The sequence below is a fragment of the Octodon degus genome, unplaced genomic scaffold, assembly GCF_000260255.1.
Source record: "Octodon degus isolate 3935 unplaced genomic scaffold, OctDeg1.0 scaffold00197, whole genome shotgun sequence".
Taxonomy (NCBI): domain Eukaryota; kingdom Metazoa; phylum Chordata; class Mammalia; order Rodentia; family Octodontidae; genus Octodon; species Octodon degus.
Genome location: NW_004524773.1, coordinates 774,529 through 789,448, shown reverse-complemented (window position 1 = coordinate 789,448; position 14,920 = coordinate 774,529). Strand labels below are relative to the sequence as shown.

The 14,920-nt window shown below is 41.9% G+C and overlaps 1 pseudogene; it reads left to right on the top strand.

Moving 5' to 3' along the window:
- The first annotated feature begins 10,980 nt into the window (after positions 1–10,980).
- On the top strand, positions 10,981–12,144 carry LOC101575535 (annotated as a pseudogene).
- The last annotated feature ends 2,776 nt before the right edge of the window (positions 12,145–14,920 follow it).

The window sequence follows — 14,920 nt, the reverse complement described above, 5'->3', positions numbered from 1 at the left end:
TGTGGTGCTGGGGGATTGAACCGCAGTCCCTGTGCTTTGCTAAGCTTGTTCTAAGTAGGTGCTTTAGACCACTGAGCCATCTCACCAGCCCCCAATTTTTTATTTTTTTAAGAGTTCACTTTTTTGCTATCTTTATTTTATTTATTTATTTTGGTACTGGGGATCAAACACAGAAACTTGTGCTTGCCAGGCAGGCACTTAATGCTACTGAGCTATATCCCAGCCCCTGTTTTTTGCTTTGTGCACAGAAGTGCTTAGCTTGTTGCAGGTTCTTATTTATCTATTTATTTATTTATTTATTTATTTAGGGTTTTCCTGTGTAGTTCAGGCTGGCCTTCAATTTAGGGCAGTCCTGCTGAGTGCTGGGATTATAGGTGTACACACTGTGCCTGATTTACAGGTTCTTAAATGAGTATCTGAATGAAGGAAAGACAAGATAGATTAATGGAAAAAATGGAACACTCCATTTCTCAAGGTCTACAGTTACATCTTGCTGATTGGAGGAGTTACTGCAGCTATCTCCGTGGTTGTGGACATTATGAATTATAGTCCAGAGAACATGGTTGGAAAATGTCTCTGTTTGGCATGGAGTGACCCTTTCAAACTCTTCTAGTAATTTTTTTTTAAACTGGGAATTGAACTCAGGACCTTGAGCTTGCCAGGCAGGCACTTGTGCCTCTGAGCTATATCCCACCCCCCAAATAGTCCAGTGTTTCTCCTGGGAGCTTACTTTTCAAGAAATCTTTAAATTTTAGGTAAGTGAAAGTAGATCTTTAGATACAATTGGAGACTGTCTATAATAATAATAGCCAAGTGCTCCCTAGCCCTTTTATCTGCCAGGCACTGTTTTATGCACATTACCTGTATTCACCTAAGGAAATCCGTATAACAGCCTTGTGAAATAGGTACTATCTTTGCACCCATTGTTCAGATAAGCTGAGATGCTGCATGCTGGGTGTTTGCAGAGGAAGGAGGATAAATTGCCTCTTGTTTTATTTATGTGGTGTTAATCACTTGTGGTTTATATACTGACCTTGATTATTAGGAAATGTGTCTTTTTTTTTGGGGGGGGGTCTTGTTTTGAGACAGGGTATCTATGCAGTTCAGGCTGGCCTTGAGCTCAATTTGTAGCTCAGGCTGGTCTTGGATTCAGAATTATCCTCCTGTCTCAGCCTCCAGAGTGCTGGCATTATAGCCATGTGCCACAATGCCTGGCCTCTCTTACTGAAAGCTGTTTGTGAATAGTATATTCTTTGGTTTGTTCCTTTTTTTTTCTTTTTCCGGAACCAGGGATTGAACTCAGGCCCTTGCGTTTGCCAGGGAAGCCACCTCCCTGGCCCCGTGGTTTGTTCCTTTGATCCCTGCTTTAGCTTGTTAAAGATTTCCATAGTGAACTGTCAGTTAAATGAACTGCGGGTTCCATTCCCTCCCCCCGCTTTTTTTTTTTTTTTTTTTTTTTTCTGTTTGTGTTTTTTTTTTTTTTTGCGGAACTGAGGATGGAACTCAGGCCCTTGCACTTGCCAGGCAAGCGATTATCCCACTGAACCATCTCTCTGGCCCTTAGTTTTTTCATTTTAGACCTTTTTTTTTTTTCCCCCAAGACAAGATGTCACTGCAATTCAGGCTGGCCTTGAACTCACTTTGTAGCCCACATTAGCCTCAGAGTTGCAGCAGTCCTTCTTCCTCAGTCTTCCGAGTGCTGGATTTACAGGTGAAGAACGTCAGCACATGTGGCCTCCTAGTGCTTCTTTGAAGTGTTTTGCCTTTTAAGCTAGGTGAAGAGCCCTGGAAATGTTAGTATTGATGATGTAGGAGGCCAGTTATGCTATTCTCAATCAGCTTGTAATACTTGCTCTAATGCCTATTTCGAATACCCTCTCTGTATTTCCAAAGTTGGAAGTAGTATCAGGTTTTTTTATTTTTTTTTATATATATCAGCCCTGTGTAATAGAATTTTCTGCACTAGGCATGTGTCACCACTTGAAGTGTAAAATAGTGGGACTGAGAAATTAACATTTTAATTTAGTTTAATTTGGATTTAACTGTAAATAGCCAATATTGGAGAGTAGAATGCAGATGCAGATCATATGCACCACAAAAGCAAGGCCTCCCTTTCTACCTACCTTCCCTCCTTGCCTTTCTTCTTTCCCCGTTTTCCCTTACCCTCCCATTGGGCACAGGGCTGTGTTCCTTAGATATTTTATGAATGTTTGATACATAAATTCTAATAGCTGAAATATTTAGAGGAAGTTAAAGTACTACTTAAGTTTTACCTCCTAGGGATAACTGTTGTTAACACTTACGGTTTAAAACTTCTACAAGGGCTGGCCTGATAGCTTAGTGGACTAAAGCGCCTGCTTAGGCAGAGCGCAGCAGTGAGATCCCTGGCATGCCGTGCTGGTTCCACTTTCGGGGCGCGCTGAGAGGCAATTGAGACTGGGCATGGTGGCGTGTTGCTGTAATCCCAGCAGTTGGGAGGCTGAAAACAGGAGAATCACTACAAGTTGGATCTATGTAGTGAGACCCTGTAGACCCTGTCCTAAATACGGGAAAAAAAAAAATTACTTGTAGAAAAAAATTGCCAGTTTGTATCAGCTTTACAGCAATTTCTGCATAGGATTCATCTGAGCTTTTATAAAGTGGACATTACTCAAAGTTGTAAATGTGGGAGTTGGTGGAGACTTGGCATGCAGGTCATGTATATAACAGAAGTATGACTAATACTGGTAAAGTCCCTTTGTAAAGATAATTGCAGTATGATGGAATTTTGTCCTATTAGAGGGCTTCACTAACATTTAGAAAAGAAATGATGAGTCATGCTTCTCTTTTCTCCTTTTCCAAATCCCAGATTTTTTTTTTTTTTTTTTTTCAGAACTGGTGATTGAACTCAGGCCCTTACACTTGCCAGGGAAGCACTTATTTTACTGAGCCATCTCCCTGGTCCCACCCCCAGATGGTTTTGTGAGCATTTTGTTTTAAGGATGGATTGAGGAGGAGCTCAACTCCTTGAAGTGGTAGGGGTATTTGAGAGAGACTGAAGAGGCAAGCCAGGTGTGGTGGTGCGTACCTGTAATTCTGGGGGACTGAGACAGGAGGATCACTATGAGTTTGAGGCCAGACTAAAAGCTTTGCTACATAGTGAGTTCAAACCCAGTCTGAACTACATAGTGGGACCCTGCCTCAAAAAACGAAACAGCAAACAAAAAAGCTGAAGGGCTGGGGAGATACCTCAGTGCATTAGCACCTACCTGGCAAGTGCAAAGTCCTGAGTTCAGTCACCAGTGCTGCATACTGCCCTGGCCCTGGGTGTGGTGATGCAAGCCTGTAATCCCAGCTCTGGGGAGACTGAGACAGGAGGATCACTACAGTCTGAACTGTGTAGTAAGACTGTATCTCTCCCCCAACCAAAATAAAATAAAATAAAATAAAATAAAATAAAATAAAATAAAATAAAATAAAATGAAAAGAAAATGCAGAAGAGGCAGAAACTTGTCTACTTTGGATTTCTTTTTTCTTCCATAGTGAAAGTAGTATTTTAGACCACTTTTTTTTTTAATAGGGGTGTGTGTGTGTGACTTTTTTTTTCTTAGATTTGCTTAAATCCCTAATAGTTCTCTCTTCTCCAAGTCATCTGTTTTTGTCACTTGTATTCTGTGCTGAAAGGATGTATTTCCCTTCCAGGTGGGCTGGGAAAGTTCAGGGTAGGCAGGCATGGATTGAGAGTGTGGTAGATGATACTCAGAATTGGTGCTCAGATGCAGAGGAAAGGAATTTCAGTCTTTCAGTTAAGTGAAATGGGGTGTGGGATCTTGGGTTGGGTCCTGGAATAGAAAAGGGAATTAGTGGAAGTTGGTGAAATCGCAGTAGTTTAGTTTTTTGTCTGAAAGTTAATTTAAAAAATTATGTCAAATATACTATGGTTATATTAACAGTAGGGAAAGCTGGGTGAGAGGCATAAGGGAACTCTGTAATAGTTGCAGCTTTTCTGTAAATGTAATATTACTGCAAAATAAGAACTTAAAAGCCAGGTTAGCAAGAGCAGCCATGGGTCATGACTTTGTCAGAGGTGGCTCATGTAAGGTCCTCGCAAAAGCTCTGCCTGTCTGTCCACCCCTACCCTTAAACTTAGTTTTCCAGCAGGCTATAAGTGCAGGTCTCCCAGAGATGTTTCTGGGCTTTTTCATATGCCTTTTACCAGGATTAGGTGCCTGCCACCCACTCCTCCAACCACACTGGGAGAAAAACAAAGATCACCTAGAAACAAAAACCATAGCTTTAAATTTATAAAAATTCCACCTCCCTACCCCCACCCTTCATCTCTTGCTTCAGTCTCTCACGTGCTGGGATTGCAGGCACGTGCCACCATGCTTGGTTCTTTTGAGGCCGGGGAGATGGCTCAGTAGAATAAGCGCTTCCCTGGCAAGCGCGAGGGCCTGAGTTCAATCCCCAGTTCCACAAAAAAAAAAAAGGCTCTTTTAATTTTTTTTTTTTTTTTTTTTTGCGGAACCGGGGATTGAATTTAGGCCTTTGTGCTTGCCAGGGGAGCACTTATTCCCCTGAGCCATCTCCCTGGCCCCTTTAATTCTTGATATAGGAGCTAGATGCTGTGTTTTCAGGAAGCCTTCCCTGGCTTACAGTAGTCAGCCCTTCAGTTTGCCATGATACCTATTATTCTGTTTTAACAGCATATTTTATCTTTCCCACTTTATTTTAAACTCCTTGAGGATAGAATCTTTGTCTTTCATTGTCTCTAAATTTGTAATCCAGGAGTTTAGGCATTGTTGATATTCAAGAAATGCTTGTGGAAGAAATACCTTGCCCAACTCAGAGCAATATTTATGCTCAGATCTGAGGCCTCACTGCAGTTCCTCCATGCTCTGTGGTAATGGTGACTGTGATTTGTAGTTTATACTGTAGCCATAGACAGCTACATTTCTACCAGGGAAAGAAACTCAGGGATGAGAAGGGGAGAAGGGTGAGGAGGAGAGTGTTTTTTTTTTGGTGGTATGGGGGATTGAACTCAGGACCTTGTACTTGCCAGGCAAGCGCTTATTCTACTGAGCTATCTCCCTGGCCCCTAGGAAAATGTTTTTACAAATTTTAGTTATGTACCATTATCCTTACTACTTAAATTTATAGCTCACTTTATTATAAAAGATAATACGTAGGTTATTTTCAACCTGTTGTTTAGTGAGCCAGTCAATAATTGCTAATTATCAGGCTGGGGCGATAGCTTGGCGGCATAAGCGCCTGTCTGGCAAGTACAAGGTACTGAGTTTGATCCTAGTTTTTTAAAAAAATTACTAATTATCTAAAACATGCACATCCTAGATGGAATGCATGATACTATCAAATATAGCTTTTACTTTTGAATTTTTTTTTGAGACTGGCAGGGGGTCTCAGTAAAGATCAGACAGGCCTTGAATTTACTATGTAGCCCAGGTTGGCCTCAAATTTGCAGCAGTCTTTTTGCCTTAGCCTACGGAATGCTAGGATTATAGTTGTTTGCCACCATGCTCAGCAGTCCTTGGCTGCTTTTAAATTTCTTATATCCTAGTTGGGGAAGATAGAACATTTTCATTCCACAGTTCATTATTATGACTCACCGAGAATCAGGTGGCAAGAGAAGAAGGGTTTTTTTGGTAGGTAGTGAGATATTATAACTACTTTGTGTCTTCAGCTTCCCTTAATGTTGATGTAGCATCTTACTGATTGGTAAATTTGGGTTCCTTTAGCCAGAGTTGGAAATGTAGGTTCTAAGCAGATTCCCCCCCCCCCCCCCCCAGGCAGGTTTTGAATTTAAGGTCTGGCAGTCTCACAGGTTGGGGCAAGGAGTGTTTATCATGCTGTCAGATTATATGCCAAATTTTGGTTCTTTTTGTTCATTTTCATGCTAGGGATCACACTTAGGTCCTTGCAGCACAGCAAGAAGAGTACCACTGTACCACATTCCCAGCCCCCAGTTCTGTTTATTTTCTATAGAGAGAATCAATAGAATTCATAAAATTCTCAAGGAAATTCATAGTCTACAAAAGATTAGAACCATTGGTTTAGAATAACACTGAGCCCATGGCCTCTTTTTTGTCTCTTTTTTAGATTGGATGTTTTGTTTCACCTTGATGCATATTTGGAGGAGTTTTTTGTGTAAGGAACTCTGCAGTTGAACATCTAAGAATTTTTCACGACCTCACACTTGCCAGTCAGGCACTATGCCACTGAGCTATAACACCAGCTTGAATATCTAAGAGAAGAAAATGTAAATCTTTCTCAAAAGTGCTATTCTGAGGGGCCGGGGAGATGGCTCAGTGGAATAAGTGCTTCCCTGGCAAGCACAAGGGCCTGAGTTCAATCCCAGGTTCCGCAAAAAAAAAAAAAAGAAAAGTGCTATTCTGGCCTTTAAACCTTCATTTTCCCTCATCTTGTTAGGTAAATACTTTGTTTGAAATTATGATTATTGGTCAGGGATATAGCTCAGTGGCATAACCACCTGCCTGGCAAGTGTAAGGTCCCAAGTTTAATCCCTGGTACTGAAAAAAAGAAAGAAGTGAACTTGCTTTCCCAGATACAGGTAATCATGTATCCTCCATGTTCATATGCTGAGCAGTAGTCGTAGAGCTGAAGTGATGGTGCTGGGCCTCAGAAGAATTCAGTGGTTGCAGTGTAGGAGTTCAGAAATGATAGCTAAAGCCATGGTGATGTACATGGTAGGACAGGAACCCAGGGAGAGGTTATCTAGAGTTACGCTTAGGTTTTATTGGGATTTTAGTGTTGATCTGTCTCATCTCATTGTTGTGTTGCAAACCTTTGCATGTGAGGATATAACAGATTAGTTGCTAAGGGTTTTTGCTAAACTGAAGAGGTCTGCTTGGAAACATGGTGGTGACTGCGGGCCCAGCTGTGAGACATGCATTCACATAAAACTCTTTTATAAAGACTGCTGTCTAAACAGGAGGGTCACTACGAGTCCGAGCTGTGTAGTGAGACCCTGTACCAAACGCATTTAAAAAAAAAAAAAAAAAAGACTACTGTCTCCCTTTGTCCACTATCCTATGAACAAGAGTGTCAGGCTCTTTTTGCTCTGGGCCACTCACTAGGTGTTCATTAGGCACCCAGGGAGTATGTACTGGGCCAGACCCTTGGACTGGACTGTTTACTTGCTCAAGGAGCAGCTGAAAAATGATTATGTCTCGTTAGCAGTATCTTTTGATCTGTCCCAACAATCAATATGGTGATAAAGTTCTCTTATGGGAGAGTTTGGGTTTGTTTCTGCCTTTCATGAATTATTCCCTTTTTTTCCCCCTATAAATCAAAGCTGTCATTGTTAAATATAATTTCAGGTTAGTGAAGACTATATATTAAGGAAAAATCAAACCAAATTTATGTACTGAATTGGGTCTTTTTGACCATAACTTCCAGTTGTTTTCTAAGTGGTTCCATTTAGTGATCAGGATGAATTTTTACCTTTATTTATTATTTTGAAAAAATCTTTTAAGGGCCAGCCAAATAGCTCAGCGGATTAAAGCGCCTGCAAGCAGGCACAGGGGCTCTGGGTTCAATCCCCTGGCCTGCCATGCTGCCCTACCCCTCAGCCCCCTGGGGTACGCTGAGATAGCAATTGAGACTGGGCGTGGTGATGCACACCTGTAATCCCAGCTCTTGGGAGGCTGTAAACAGGGGGATCACTATGATTCTGATCTAGTACTGAGACCCTAAACAACCTGTAGACCCCCCCCCAAATTTTTTATTTATTTATTTGGTAAAAGGTCTTGCTATGCCAGCTTGGACATATAGTGATCCTCCTATCTCAACTTGCCCCGTGCTGGGATTACAGGTGTGTGCCACCACGTCCAGTTTCAGTGGCTGGCACGGCACACCCTGGGATTCTAGGGCTGGCATGGCGTGCGGTACTGGGAATCAAACCCGGGTCCTTGTGTTTGCCAGGTAGGTGCTTAGATTGCTGAGCTATCTTCCCAGCCCACCTTTACTAAATTTTTAATTTGTATACTAATTTTTGTGCTGCTGGGGATAGAACCAAGGATCTTGCACATACCAGGCAAATGCTTTACCACTGAACTACGTGCCGAGCCAGGCTGAATGGTTTTAAGCACAACTACTGAGCCCTTAGGATTGTCCTCAGTACTGTGAAAATAAAGAGCAAATGATACAATCAGGGTGTGACCCATTGCCTGTAAATTTCAAGGAAAACCATTTTTTGCACACTATGAATACTCACAAAGTCAGGCTTTGTTTAGATTTGGTATTTTATTTTGGAGATAGTCTCACTGAGGTGCTAAGTTGTGCAGACTGGACTTGAATTTGTGATCTTCCTGCCTCAGACTGCCAGGATGCTCAGACTACAGGTGTGTGCCTTCACACCTAAGGTCCAAATTCTTTTTTTTTTGAGACCTGGTCTCTATGTAATTCAGGATGTCCATGAACTACTATATAGCTCAGGCTGGCCTCAACTAGTGGAGGTCCTCCTACTTCAGCCTTCTGAGTGTTGGGGTACAGGCCTGCACCACTACGTTCAGCCAGTCTGAGTTTGTAAATGTGGAGGGTGACTTAAAATCACTCATCAAAGCTAAGGTAGCTTTGATTTATGAGTGAAGTATTGCTTGAGATTCATCTTTTGAGCATTTTTATTTTTTCATTTGAAATGTTAAATAAAATCAACTTTGGTTTTACTTTGTCCTCCGGTTATTTTTACTTTTAGTGGGAGAAGAGATATGGACTTTTTTTTGCTGTCCCCTTTGTCATGTTTTACTATGCTGTTTTATAACTGTTCCTGAGCTTGCAAGAATAGATGTAGATTTTCACATTCCCATTAATTTTTATTGTATTTTAATGCTTTAAATTTGAGACTGGCTTTCTTCTCATAGCACTTAATCTTATTGTTCTCATGGGTGGGGGGAGGTGAAAACTCAGGGTTCATGTGAACACTGTTGTCTTGATTGCTAAGAGGTAATTTTTTCTGGAGTTTTGAAAGAGCATTTCTAGGCCAGGGCTCAGTAGAATAAGCGCTTCCCTGGCAAGGGCCTGAGTTCAATTCCCGGTTCTGTCAAAAAAAAAAGCATTTCTAGAATAATGAAGTTTTGTAATTCCTCTTTAAAATAAATATAAATATAACGTAAGTATAAATATATTCTGAATGCGTATAAATGAATTTTTCTTTCTTTCTTTTTTTTTTCGCGGAACCAGGGATTGAATTCAGGTCCTTATGCGTGCCAGGCAATCATTTATTCTACTCAGCTATCTCTCTGGCCCCTAAATTTCTGCAGTGGGATGTTAAAAATAAGGTTTGGGGCAGCCAAATAGCTCAGGGGATTAAAGTGCCTGCTTAGGCAGACTCAGGGCCCAGGAGTTCAATCACCTGGCCTGCTGTGCTGGCCTTGCCCCCAATTGAGACTGGGTGTGGTGGTGGGGGCCTGTAATCCCAGCACTTGGAAACAGGAGGATCACTATGAGTCTGATCTACACAATGAGACCCTGTACACCCTGTCCTAAATACCAAAAAAAAAAAAAAAAAAGTGAGGTTAAATTTAAGGGTCAAATGAGTTCGAAGTCAACCTTGGCTACAAAGTAAGCTCAAGGCCAGCCTGAACTATAAAGAGATCTTATTAAAAATATATGTATTTTAAGATTACAGTCTCTTATCCTTTCTATCGTTTGGAAAATGAAAAAGCTACAAATTACGGCTTTCTCTGAATTCAATGCTCAAGCCAGGTGTGTCATGCATATAATCCCAGGAAGCTGAAGCAAGAGGATCAAAAGCTTGAGCTCAGCCTGAGCAATTTAGTGAACATGTTTATTATTTTTTTATCATTTTGGCGGAACCAGGGATTGAACTCCGGCCCTTGCAGTTGCCAGGCAAGCGCTTATTGTACCGAGCCATCTCCCTGGCCCCTTGTTTTATTGTTTTGAGAAAGGGTCTAACTTTGTAGTTCAGCATGGCCTTGAACTCATTGTGTAGCCCAGGCTGGCCTTGAACTCAATGATCCTTCAGCCTCAGCCTCCTAGGTGCTGGGATTATAGATGTGTGCCACCACACCTGGCTTTGAAGTGTTTTTTAATATTCATTTTAAATGATAATACTTTTTTTGGCACCGGGAATAGAACTTAGGACGTTGTGCATGTCAGGCAGGTGCTGTGCTGCTGAGCTATATCACCAGGCCAATATTAATTCTTACTGCTGAAGTTTGAAGACAGCCATTTCTCATCCATCTTCATTTTGGTTTTTTGGCAGGGTGGTTGTGGTGTTTTTTTTGTTTTTGTTTTTTTTTTAACGACAGTCTGGTGTAGTTCAGTTTCAGGCTCATCTCTAGTTTTTGGCAATCCTCCTGTCTTAGCCTCTCGACTCCTGGGATTAGTCTTGTACCACCATGCCAGGCTCTGTCCATCCTCACTTTGTTATTGTTGTTTTTTTGGGTTTTTTTTGGCGGAACTGGGGATTAGAACTAGGGCCCTTGCACTTGCCAGGGAAGCACTTATTTCACTGAGCCATCTCCCCGGCCCCCATCCTCACTTTGGAAATGATCTTTGTGGTTAACTATGGCAGAAGTTCTGTTTGTTCCATGAGACATAGGTGTATTGGTGTTCCTCCCCATTGAGAACATACTGAATCCTTCCGACCTTGGGCAGATCATTTAATCTCTAGGTGTTCTTAGCAGAATGTAGAGAACATACCTCCCCTTCCTAGATGGGTTTAAGTAGCAATAAAACAAGGTACATAAGTTTTTTTAATAAGATGAGGTATCTAAACCAAAAAATACTGGTGAGTATATTTAAAATTTCGCATCTGGCTAGGTAAGGGACTGTTCTCAGAGCACAACTTGGCTGGAAGACCAAGTGGGCTGCAGCAATAGTGCTGTCGCGCCACATGGCCTTGGCTATCTATTGTCTTTGCAGCTGTTGTTTATTTGGTGCTATGTGTGGCTCATAAAAAGAACATTTGCGGCATGAGCAGTAGCCCTACGCTGGAAGATGGCGGAAGAAGAGCAAAGAAAAAAGATCCCCTTGGTTCCAGAAAATCTCCTGAAAAAGAGGAATGCTTATCAAGTCCTCACAGCCACCCAGGCAAAGCAGGCACTTTTGGCAAAGAAAGAGAGGAAGGTAAAAGAGATCAGATTTAAGCGACTGGAATCTTTCCTTCATGATTCCTGGCGGCAGCGGCCTGACGGGTGCGTGTGAAACGACGAGAAGTGAAACGTCGCGCTTTGGAAGCACCTGATGAACATTCCTGGGCCTTTGTTGTCCGCCTCCAAAGTGTTAACAGGGTGAGTTCACTAGTACAGAAGACCACTGTAAGACTTCACCTGAAAAAGCTGTTCAGTGGTGCCTTTGTTAAAGTCACCCCCCCAAACTCTCAAAATGCTGCAGATAGTGGAGCCTTATGTGACCTGGGGATTTCCAAATCTGAAGTCTGTCTGGGAACTGATTTTGTAACGTGGACAGGGCAAGATTAAGAATAATCTGCCTGCTGATGGGCAACACTGTGATCTAGGAGCACCTGGGCAAGTTTGGTGTCATTTGCCTGGAAGACCTCATCCACGAAATCGCCTTCCCAGGGGCGCATTTCCAGGAGATCGTCTGCTTCTTGCACCCTTTCCACCTGTCTGTGGCCCGGCACGCTACCAAGAACAGATTGGGCTTCCTCAAGGAGATGGGCTCACCTGGCTATCGAGGTGAACGTATCAGCCAGCTCATCCATCAGTTGAACTAGTTCCCGAGACTGGAAGGAAGCATAAGGGAATTAGCATGGCAGGCACCTCAGCACTGCCTAGTTTCAAGGAAGAGTTCCATTGTTTTCCATCATGCCACGGCTGAAATCAACACTTTCTGTGGAGGAAGAGGTCCTGTTTTGTTGCATCTTCTGTTCTGGGACTCACTGTTGGTGAATGAGTAACCTAAGGAGGGTAAGAGGCTCCTTATCCCTATGACTTGGAGCAGTGGACCCAGCCCAGAGGCGTACTTGAGTCTGGCGCCCCAGCGCTCCTTTGAAAAGACTGAAATACAGTTACAACTGTCTGGAAAACAAGTGTTCAGCTGTCTCTGTCAGGAGTCCAGGTTCCAGCTTTCAGTGATATGGTTTTGTGAGGTCTCAGACTTGCATGGCACAGGTGGCTTTTGTACCTTAGCTTGGAACTGACTTGGCTTCTTTTCTCTACCTCAGAATTTGGGAAAGGAGCCAGGCATAGTGATACATGCCTGTAATCCAGACACTGGGGAGTCTAAGGCAGGAGGATCACTGAGTTTGAGGCCAGCCTGGGTTGCAAAGTGAGTTCAAGGCCTGCATGGACTGCATAGTGAAACCCTATTTCAAAATGACATAAATAAGAATTTGAGAAAGGAAGAACCTCCTTCCTAAAAAAAAAAAAGAAAGAAAGAAAAGAACAAAACAAAAAAAACATTTGCTTTTACTGTATAGAGACATGAAGCTGGGTGTCCTAGCACTTTGGAGGAAGAGGCAGGAGGATTACCTGCAGTTCAAGGCCACGCTGGACTACACGGCAAGATCATGTCTCAGAAAACAAACACACAAACAGGAGAAATGACTAAGTGGAAAAACAACTAGAAAGAGAAAGAGGCAGGTTGGTTGATTATGTTTAGAGCCATCTCTGGGAAATATCTCCTGATCCTTCGGTTGGTTCATTTCTGTGCAGTGAGACTTCATATGGGCATGAAACTCTTGCTCTAATTTTTTTAAAAATTTTATTATTTATACCTCTTAGCCATAATCCTAGCATTTTAAATTTGTTTTGTTTAGTTTTGAGAGAAAGTCTTGCCAAATTGTCCAGGCTTGCCTTAAACTTGTGATCCTCCTGCTGCAGCCTTGGGAGTAGTCAGGATTGTAAGTATGCATCATCATGCCCCATATCTAGTTGTCCACTTATTTCTCACCTGGTCCCAAGAAGGCCCTAGTAAATGGTAAATAGGTGGTGAATCTAAACTCCCTTATTACTAAATACTGTTAAGAGCTGATTATACAACCTGTGAAGTATTTAGTAAATACATTTCACTGGATGTCACATTCTCTAAAAGGAATTTACTGTACCTAATCCTTGGGAACTGCTCATATTGGGTTGTAGAATATGGCTTTCAGTGGTAAGGTTGTTAGAAGGATGGGTTGAGCATGGTAGCACATGCCTGTAATTCCAACAGTCTGGAGGCTGAGGCAGAAAGGATCGTTGCAAGTTCAAGACCAACCTGGGCTACAAAGTGAGCTCAAAGCCAGTCTGAACTGCATAGTGAGACCCTGTCTCAAAAAGATTAAGAAGATGACCAGCTAAAAATGTTCAGGTGTTGATTTACTAGGAATACTGTCAAAGAAAATATGAAAATGACAAGAGCTAAGGGCCCCCTTGAAGAGTCAGCCTGGAAATCAGCAAGAGTCAAGCTTCTCTACTCTTCCTGGGCTTTATGTTTTCCATAATGTCCATTTCATTAGGCATTTTTTGCTAATGGGAAGTAGGATCAGCAGATGATGTGATGAAGAGGCTTTGGTGTTAATGAATGGGTTTTTATTTAGCCTTCTTTTTGCTTAATAACCTCTATCACTTCTACCCCTTTTCTTGCTTTTGATATAATTCCTGAAAGTGAATTTGGTATAGGACTTAGAGATGTCTACATGATCTCTAAGCAGTTGAAAGCACACAGACTTTGGGAGCCAGGAGTTTGAGTCAGGTGCAGACAGTTCTTCATCCTTCCAAGAAAGGAACCTGTTATGGGCAGTTTGTTGTAGTGTGGTTTTCAGGCTAGCTTTCTAACTAAAAGACACAGGTTTCCAGAAGTGTCGACAGTGTGTGTGTGTGTGTGTGTGTGTGTGTGTGTGTGTGTGTTTAAATGACAGTTCTTACTGTGTGGGTTAGGCTGGCCTTGAACTTGTGGGTGATCTTCCTACCTCAGTCTCCTGACCTCTGGAATTATAGGTGTGTGCCACCACACCTGGCTATACCCAGCTTTTTTTTGTTTTCTTTTTTTTTTGAACCAGGAATTGAACTCAAGGCAAGTTCTATGCTGCTGAGTTGCATCCTGGCCCCTTATCTGTATGCTTAGCTTAATGTAGACAGCTTTTTGCAAGTGTAAGGAAGAGCCCAAAATCCCTTTCCTATGTGCCAGTCAAAGCCCTTTGGCCTCCATTGCTGGTGGCTACATTTGGAGAGGGAAAGAACTTTGAAATCCTTGGTAAGTGCTTTGTAGGACATTTGTTTTTAAGTTGCTTTTATACACTATCACTTGGAGGGCTGGGGAGATGGTTCAGTGGAATAAGCGCTTCCATGGCTAGTGCAAGGGCCTGAGTTCAATCCCCAGTTCCGCAAAAAAAATAAATAAATAAAAATTAAAACTATCACTTGGCTTCAAGCCCACTCCCCCATCTCTCTGCATTCCAAAGCTTTAGAAACAATCATCAGGCTAATACCAGGTATATAGAAATACCTACTGTGGGGAAACAGATGACAAAATATGTAGAAAGATCTGATTCTACAGAAACTTCATTTGACTACAGAAATAGAGTTATATTGTCTTCCTCCAATAAAAAGAATGTGAATTGGGCATAATACAGAAGCCTGTAATCTGAGCATTTGGCAGGCTAAGGCAAGAGGATAGCAAGTTCAAATCTAGCCTAGGCAACATAGGTGAGACTGTCTCAAAATAAAGGGACAGCTAGGGATCTACCTTAGTGCAAAGGTCCTGGATTTAACCCAGTATCAAAGAAAGAAAAGAAAAGAGAAGGAAAGAAAGACAGACTAAACCAGCATTGCAATTTTAGAATTCATTAATTATTTTGGAATATACCTAGAGAGAAATTTTCTGGAATTTAGAAAAAAGTTAATAGTTTCTCCCCCCACCCTTTATACATTATTTTCTAGCTTAGTTGATATTGCTAGTTTATTTCCTTATTGCTTGCTGTTATCTTGGTTAT